This window comes from Procambarus clarkii, chromosome 87 (genome assembly GCF_040958095.1).
Source record: "Procambarus clarkii isolate CNS0578487 chromosome 87, FALCON_Pclarkii_2.0, whole genome shotgun sequence".
NCBI classification, from domain to species: domain Eukaryota; kingdom Metazoa; phylum Arthropoda; class Malacostraca; order Decapoda; family Cambaridae; genus Procambarus; species Procambarus clarkii.
Window position 1 is genome coordinate 1,757,653 of NC_091236.1, and position 9,218 is coordinate 1,766,870.

A 9,218-nucleotide genomic window follows, 5' to 3' on the forward strand; every position below is an offset into this window, starting at 1 on the left:
AGGTGTTGTTCACTGGCCGTGGGGGGGGCGGGGCAGGTGTTGTTCACTGGCCGTGGGGGGGGGGGGGCGGGGGTTGTTCACTGGCAGTGGGGGGCGGCGGGGGTTGTTCACTGGCCGTGGGGGGGGCAGGTGTTTTTCACTGGCCGTGGGGTGGGGCGGGGCAGGTGTTGTTCACTGGCCGTCGGGGGGGGGCGGGGGTTGTTCACTGGCAGTGGGGGGCGGCGGGGGTTGTTCACTGGCCGTGGGGGGGGGGCGGGGCAGGTGTTGTTCACTGGCCGAGAGGCGGGGGCGGGGGTAGTTCACTGGCCGTGGGGGGGCGGGGCAGGTGTTGTTCACTGGCCGAGGGGGGGGCGGGGGTTGTTCACTGGCCGAGGGGGGGCGGGGCAGGTGTTGTTCACTGGCCGTGGTGGGGCGGGGCAGGTGTTGTTCACTGGCCGTGGGCGGGGGCGGGGCAGGTGTTGTTCACTGGCCGTGGGGGGGGGGCGGGGCAGGTGTTGTTCACTGGCCGTGGGGGGGGGGCGGGGGTTGTTCACTGGCAGTGGGGGGCGGCGGGGGTTGTTCACTGGCCGTGGGGGGGGCAGGTGTTTTTCACTGGCCGTGGGGTGGGGCGGGGCAGGTGTTGTTCACTGGCCGTCGAGGGGGGGGGCGGGGGTTGTTCACTGGCAGTGGGGGGCGGCGAGGGTTGTTCACTGGCCGTGGGGGGGCGGGGCAGGTGTTGTTCACTGGCCGTAGGAGGGTGGCGGGGCAGGTGTTGTTCACTGGCCGAGAGGCGGGGGCGGGGGTTGTTCACTGGCCGTGGGGGGGGCGGGGCAGGTGTTGTTCACTGGCCGAGGGGGGGGGGCGGGGGTTGTTCACTGGCCGAGGGGGGGCGGGGCAGGTGTTGTTCACTGGCCGTGGTGGGGCGGGGCAGGTGTTGTTCACTGGCCGAGGGGGGGCGGGGGTTGTTCACTGGCCGAGGGGGGGCGGGGCAGGTGTGGTTCACTGGCCGGGGGGGGGGCGGGGCAGGTGCTGTTCACAGGCCGAAGGGGGGGGCGGGGCAGGTGTTGTTCACTGGCCGTGGGGGGGGGCGGGGCAGGTGTTGTTCACTGGCCGTGGGGGGGGGCGGGGCAGGTGTTGTTTACTGGCCGTGGGGGGCAGGTGTTGTTCACTGGCCGTGGGGGGGGCGGGGCAGGTGTTGTTTACTGGCCGTGGGGGGGGGGCGGGGCAGGTATTGTTCACTGGCCGAGGGGGGGGGGCGGGGCAGGTGTTGTTCACTTTCCGTGGGGGGGCGGGGCAGGTGTTGTTCACTGGCCGAGGGGGGAGCGGGGCAGGTGTTGTTAACTGGCCGTGGGGGAGGGGCGGAGCAGGTGTTGTTTACTGGCCGTGGGGGGGGGCAGGGCAGGTGTTGTTCACTGGCCGAAGGGGGAGCGGGGCAGGTGTTGTTCACTGGCCGTGGGGGGGGGGGGGGCGGGGCAGGTGTTGTTCACTGGCCGTGGGGGGAGGGCGGGGCAGGTGTTATTCACTGGCCGTTGCAAGTGTTGTTCACTGGCCGTGTGGGGGGGCGGGGCAGGTGTGGTTCACTGGCCGTGGGGGGGGGCAGGTATGTTCACTGGCTGTGTGGGGGGGGGGCGGGGCAGGTGTTGTTCACTGGCCGTGTGGGGGGGCGGGGCAGGTGTTGTTCACTGGCGGGGGGGGGCGGGACAGGTGTTGTTCACTGGCCGTTTGGGGGGGCGGGACAGGTGTTGTTCACTGGCCGTGGGGAGGGAGGCGGGGCAGGTGTTGTTCACTGGCCGTGGGGGGGGGGGGGGCGGGGCAGGTGTTGTTCACTGGCCGTGGGGGGGGGCGGGGCAGGTGTTGTTCACTGGCCGTGGGGGGGGCGGGGCAGGTGTTGTTCACTGGCCGTGGGGGGGGGGCGGGGCAGGTGTTGTTCACTGGCCGTTGGGGGGGGGGGGCGGGGCAGGTGTTGTTCACTGGCCGTGTGAGGGGGGGGCGGGGCAGGTGTTGTTCACTGGCCATGGGGAGGGAGGCGGGGCAGGTGTTGTTCACTGGCCGTGGGGGGGGCAGGTGTTGTTCACTGGCCGTGGGGGGGGCGGGGCAGGTGTTGTTCACTGGCCGTGGGGGGGGGGGGCGGGGCAGGTGTTGTTCACTGGCCGTGGGGGGGGGGCGGGGCAGGTGTTGTTCACTGGCCGTGGGGGGGGGCGGGGCAGGTGTTGTTCACTGGCCGTGGGGGGGGGCAAGGCAGGTGTTGTTCACTGGCCGTGGGGGGGCGGGGCAGGTGTTGTTCACTGGCCGTGGGGAGGGAGGCGGGGCAGGTGTTGTTCACTGGCCGTTGGGGGGCGGGGCAGGTGTTGTTCACTGGCCGTGCGGGGGGGGCGGGGCAGGTGTTGTTCACTGGCCGTGGGGGGGGCGGGGCAGGTGTTGTTCACTGGCCGTGTGGGGGGGGGGGCAGGGCAGGTGTTGTTCACTGGCCGTGGGGAGGGAGGCGGGGCAGGTGTTGTTCACTGGCCGTGGGGGAGGGGGCGGGGCAGGTGTTGTTCACTGGCCGTGGGGGGGGGCGGGGCAGGTGTTGTTCACTGGCCGTGGGGGGAGGCGGGGCAGGTGTTGTTCACTGGCCGTGGGGGGGGGGCGGGGCAGGTGTTGTTCACTGGTCGAGGGGGGGGCGGGACAGGTGTTGTTCACTGGCCGTGGGGGGGGGCGGGGCAGGTGTTGTTTACGGGGCGTGCGGGGACGGGGCAGGTGTTGTTCACTGGCCGTGGGGGGGGGGCGGGGCAGGTGTTGTTCACTGGCCGTTGGGGGGGGGGCGGGGCAGGTGTTGTTCACTGGCCGTGTGAGGGGGGGGCGGGGCAGGTGTTGTTCACTGGCCATGGGGAGGGAGGCGGGGCAGGTGTTGTTCACTGGCCGTGGGGGGGGCAGGTGTTGTTCACTGGCCGTGGGGGGGGGCGGGGCAGGTGTTGTTCACTGGCCGTGGGGGGGGGGGGGCGGGGCAGGTGTTGTTCACTGGCCGTGGGGGGGGGGCGGGGCAGGTGTTGTTCACTGGCCGTGGGGGGGGGCGGGGCAGGTGTTGTTCACTGGCCGTGGGGGGGGGGGCAAGGCAGGTGTTGTTCACTGGCCGTGGGGGGGGCGGGGCAGGTGTTGTTCACTGGCCGTGGGGAGGGAGGCGGGGCAGGTGTTGTTCACTGGCCGTTGGGGGGCGGGGCAGGTGTTGTTCACTGGCCGTGCGGGGGGGGCGGGGCAGGTGTTGTTCACTGGCCGTGGGGGGGGCGGGGCAGGTGTTGTTCACTGGCCGTGTGGGGGGGGGGGCAGGGCAGGTGTTGTTCACTGGCCGTGGGGAGGGAGGCGGGGCAGGTGTTGTTCACTGGCCGTGGGGGAGGGGGCGGGGCAGGTGTTGTTCACTGGCCGTGGGGGGGGGCGGGGCAGGTGTTGTTCACTGGCCGTGGGGGGAGGCGGGGCAGGTGTTGTTCACTGGCCGTGGGGGGGGGGCGGGGCAGGTGTTGTTCACTGGTCGAGGGGGGGGGCGGGACAGGTGTTGTTCACTGGCCGTGGGGGGGGGGGGCGGGGCAGGTGTTGTTCACTGGCCCTGGGGGGGGGCGGGGCAGGTGTTGTTCACTGGCCGTGGGGGGGGGGCGGGGCAGGTGTTGTTCACTGGCCGTGGGGAGGGAGGCGGGGCAGGTGTTGTTCACTGGCCGTGGGGGGGGGGGGCGGGGCAGGTGTTGTTCACTGGCCGTGGGGGGGCGGGGCAGGAGTTGTTCACTGGCCGTGGGGGGGGGGCGGGGCAGGTGTTGTTCACTGGCTGTGGGGGGGGGGCGGGGCAGGTGTTGTTTACGGGGCGTGCGGGGACGGGTGAATAGGTGGAGAGGGGATGATGTGGTCGAGGGGAGGGTAGAGTGTGGGGTTGATGGAAGCGGTTGATTGCAGGGGGGGGGGGAGGGTGAGTGAAAGGGAGACACGGGTCGGGACAGTACAGCATGAGTTAGGACCAATTAGGAAAAGTAGTGTATGAACTATAGCAGGATGGAGAAGGAATACAAGGACTTGAATAGGTGGCCCGGGGATCGAGCCCGGGTCCTTAAGACTACGACCTAAGGTGTGTGTGTGTGTACTCACCTAGTTGTGCATGGAGGGGTAGAGCTTTAGCTCTTTGGTCCCGCCTTTCAACCGTCAATCTACTGGTGAACAGATTCCTAGGACTGTGTGTGTGTACTCACCTGCCTGTACCTACATAACTGTACCTAGTCCTTCGTCTCCTGGACATTCCTTGAAATTGTCGGTCGTCTGGCATTACACGTTTTTGTTTTAACCCGCTGTAATTGATATATCTTTGATACATGATGTCAGCGTTACCCGTTAATGTCAACGGACACGACATTCGGGCATTAGACCATTCTTTTTATCTCCTGCATGGTATCTGCAGGGTTTTGTGTGTTTCATACACATGAATAGTTTCCATGTATCTTTCTGAAATATATATACATTTTGTTCACAATTAGGTGCACTTTCAGAATACTTGCAGTACACTTCACTACAGTTTCATGCACATTACACTACTGTAGCTTACGATTCACACATGCAATGCTCAAGTCATTAAAAGTAATCTGTAGATGTTTTTCTTTGCACCGGGCTCCACTAGGCTTCAGCAGCACACAACAATGCACTTCAAATACCGGGCTGAAGTAGGGAACATTAGCCTACAACAATGCACTTACAACAACACCAACATTAACCACATCTCAATTTTTTGCAGAGTGAGCGTATAGACGTGGGAGATACGGCCTTAGTGTTGGCCAGAGACGGCGTGGTGAAGAAGCACCAGGCTTCCCTCTTGCTCAACACCGGGTGTCGAAAATGTTATGTCTACATCGCTCAGGGACGGTGTGTGAGGAACTGGGCTTGTTCCTCTAAGACATCTATCGCGATTTGGCAGTAAGAAGTTCATCAGCCGTGTTATTGTGGCGGAGGCTTACCCGGTGATTGCCAAAGAAGCGCAGTGCCTTAGAAACAGCCTCAGACAGTCAGAATTATTTGTTTGTCGAATAAAAAAAATTCTTCCGTCTTGTACTCAACTTAGATTTGTTATAATGATTTTGATGTTGACATTTTCTTAATAAAACGAAATATCAACACATATTATAGAAAGGAGGAGGGAGAGGGGGACATGATACACACGTATAAAATACTTAGATGGATTGACAGGGTGGAAAAAGAAGAAATGTGTACAATGAATACCAATAGAGCAAGGGGACACGGATGGATGCTATAGATTCAGATGTGTCATAGAGATGTTTTAAAGTTTTCTTTTGGGTAAGGGTAGTGAGTAAATGGAATGGTCTAAAGTAGCAAGGTGTACAGGCAAACTCCATAAATTTAAAAGTATGTTTAATAGGGAACTAGGTCAGGAGTCATTGCATTAGACAACAAGCGGCTAGAAAAGCTGGATCCAAAAACTAGAGCTCGATCCTGCGGGCAAAAATAGGTGAGTACACCCACACACACTCATACACATTTTCTTATTCTGTCTGAAAGCCTTTGACACAGTATCCCATAAGAAGCTGTTACAAAAGTTGGAGAAACAGGCACGAATACAAGGGAAGTGGATAAGGGAGTATCTAAGCAACAAGAAACAACGAGTAACGGGGGGAGACATCAGAGTGGCGATATGTCATCAGCGGAGTCCCACAGGGCTCTGTACTTGGACCCATCCTGTTTCTGATATAAGTAAACGATCTTCCAGAGGGTATGGACTCATTCCTCTCAATGTTTGCTGATGATGCAAAAACTATGAGAAGAATCAGGACAGATGAAGATTGACAGAGACTATAGAACGACCAGGACAAACTGGAGGAATGGTCTAGAAAATGGCAATAAAGTTTAACTCAAGGAAAGTGTAAAGTAATGAAATTAGGCGAAGGGAGCAGAAGGCTGAACTCAAGGTACCATCTGGGAGGTGAAGTCCTGCAAGAGTCAAATAGAAAGATCTGGGGGTTGATATCACACCAAACCTGTCCCCAGAGGGCCACGTCAAATGAATATCATCAGCGGCATATGCTAGATTGGCCAACATAAGAACTGCCTTTAGAAATTTGTGTATGGAATTATTCAAAACATTGTATACCACTTATGTCAGACCAATCCTGGCGTATACAGCTCCAGCCTGGAGTCCATAATTAAACGCAAGACAAACTTAGAGAAGATTCAGATGCATGGCACCAAGCTATTCCCAGAACTGAGAGGTATGAGCTACGAGGAAAGACAACCGGGAGCTAAGCCTAACGTCCCTGTAAGACAGATGAGTAATGGGAGACGTGATAACCACCTACAAAATTCTCAGAGGAATTGACAGGGTAGACAAAGACAAACTATTTAACACGGGTGGAACACGGACAAGGGGACACAGGTGGAAACTGAGTACCCAAATGAGCCGTAACGACATTAGCAAGAACCTTTTCAGTGTCAAGAGTAGTTAACAGATGGAACGCATTAGGCAGTGCTGTAGTGGAGGCTGACTCCATACACAGTTTCAAATGTAGATGTGATAGAGCCCAGTAGGTTCAGGAACGTGTCCACCAGTTGACAGTTGAGAGGCGAAACCATGGAGCCGAAGCTCAACTCCCGCAAGCACAACTGGATAAGTAGAGTTACAGTAGTGTGTGTGAGTACACACACACACACACAACAGTTTCATCAGAAAGTCTGCTCCTAGAATTATATTTGACAAAGTTCATCACTGAAAACAATGACTTAGAAGAAATTGTTGATGAAAATACTGATAATTCTGTCATTATCAGATTTTTCATACAGTTAAAAGTTTCAGGAAGGGAAATCCATACTTTCAAACTCAAATTTTTGGAAATTTTCTCCGTTAATCTAGTCACTAACCGATCTCCTTCTGCATAATTTCTAGTTCATCTCTTAATTGGACAAGTTCTTGAACGAAATTCCTGTTCTTGTTCCTGAAATCTTTGAGCGTGTTAGATATCAAAGTCTCTGCACATACTCTCAAGAGTTCTCTATACCTATTAAACTCTGAATTACAATGCCATTCCTGACCTTAAGCGCTTCCTAGAAGGCTTTAATAGAACTCACGGTCACCACACGAGAAACAAATATTTCTTTGATATTCCTAGAGCGAGACTCTACCAAAAAAGAGCAAATCAATAGTCCCTTATTGTGGAATGACCTCCCAAATGGTATTAAAAGCTGCACGTCTTTTAGTACAGCTTTAGTAAACGCTGTACGTCTCCCATACGACGAGAGAAATCGTCTCCCAACCAGTTTAAGGAAGATACTCAGAAAAATTTACTTCATATTATGTAATTAATATCTTATAATCATTACCATGTAACTACTTTCACTCACATACTCCCTTAATAAGTTATTTTTGTGTCACTCTTTTCATAAATTTTTATTAACTAGGAATTATGTACGTTCTATATTTATTGTCATCTAATTTCTTGCATTTCTTTGTTAAAGTGTTTACTCATGTCCTTTTTTTTTATTTTTTTTTATTTTTTATTTGTTAGATTATTTTTAGTGTTAGCCCCATTGACCTTAAATTACTATATTACTCTGTGTTCTGTTATGTTCCAAACTAAATGTTATGAGAAAGTGTCCAGTTGTTTTTCTAAACTACACCCTATATTTCCATTCTGTTATTAATGTAACTAAACTATTGTACTATTGCTACAACTACTGACTCATATTATAATAGTCTATGTCTGTCATCCTTAAGTGTCACTTTGCATTCATTTATTATTTTTCATGAATGTTCTCCTTTTGTTAGTTTTCTTCTTTTTCTTTAGTATTAAGTGTTTTACCCCCTCACACCTTTTAGCTATTTTTTTTTGTCTATTTAATGTTTTTGCCCGAAACGCTGTGCGTAATAGTGGCTTTGTTACGATCCTGAGGATCTCACAGACATACTTTCTTCACCCATCTCAGACTGTAGGAGTGTATTTACACACAATGTGATTTGCATAGATATATATATTGGTTGGCTCTTATATCATTTTAAAATAGGATGTGGCAACAAAATTGATGTCATGGCTTTCCTGTTGAGTGGAAGTGTTCGTGTCTTATACGTGTGCATTGAGAAGGCGAGTATTGATCGGGTGTGGTGTTGCCAGCGGTTGCGTCATTTTTAGAAGTAAAATGTTTATTTAAGTCATTTAAGAATGCTCATGTTTTTAGTTCTTATACCAGAATGTATGAAACATTATGTTAGTGTGATTGTGATTAATTGATAAGTGGAGAGGAGAGTGATTAATTGAGTCTATGGTGTGTGTAATTAGAGAATGTATCTACCGTGTGGTACTCTGTGGAAGCCGCTGGGCGAGCATGTAGAGAGCTTGCAACCACCACCAAGTTAATAGCAAGTGGAGAGGTCTGGTGATAACATATGTAGTTAGTTAGGTAATGTGTGGATGTATTCCTAGCTGTAGTGTATTTAACCCATCTGGCATTTTATAATTGTGATTATACATGTATGTCTATCTGTGTTTATATAGTCAAATTGTGATCAATAAGTCCATCATGAAATAATTTGTTATAAGTTTATTAAATTATAAGTTTAAAGTTGGTTCTTCGTTTTGTGTCCTTCCTGAATATTCTCACTGGTGCCTGCTTAGTACCTCACAGGGGTTTTGGGATCATACTCTTGAACATAAGAACGTGATAGGCCTAGGTATTAGTTATTCGTGTGTCAGGCACGAGTCAAGTCATGACCAGGGAGTGTAACAGGCTTCATTACTACTTATGTGTAACTCCTGTCCCTACAGTTATACATTACTCTTGTGAACATATTCTTCTGAATGAACAGTGAATTCAATGAATTGAATTGATTGATGATTAATGAAGATTGATCCACCCATTCATGGGCATGAATAGTCCGTAAGAACGATGTTGTTGTTTTAGATTCAGCAACAGGGAACAAAAAGTTGCAAGTAGCACCATGGTGAGCCCGTTAGTGGACTTCCTGGAGCAGGAGCGGGGCTGTTACTGATTGAATTACGTTGAGTAGTCCTGCGTACACTGAATTTCTCCCTCACTCAGTAAATTATGATATTGTCTTATTTTCAAAGCACACGTAGGAATAAAATGAACTATCTTCGTTACACTTTTCATCACTTCCTCACGTTCCTAAAGGCCAGCTCTTAAACACCTGGTCTCCTCGTGTGCAATACAGTGAAAGCCTACCAGATGTCCAACATATTTTCCAAACACATTTGCATAACCTGCGTATTTAC

The 9,218-nt window shown here is 53.3% G+C and overlaps 1 long non-coding RNA gene across 1 annotated transcript in view; it reads left to right on the forward strand.

Moving 5' to 3' along the window:
- Window positions 1-8,551, forward strand: part of LOC138358905 (uncharacterized) — a 405,448-nt gene extending 396,897 nt beyond the window's left edge. Inside the window, exon 2 of the long non-coding RNA XR_011225600.1 lies at window positions 4,721-8,551. This is a non-coding gene — a long non-coding RNA (uncharacterized lncRNA). The remainder of the gene's footprint in view (window positions 1-4,720) is intronic.
- The last annotated feature ends 667 nt before the right edge of the window (window positions 8,552-9,218 follow it).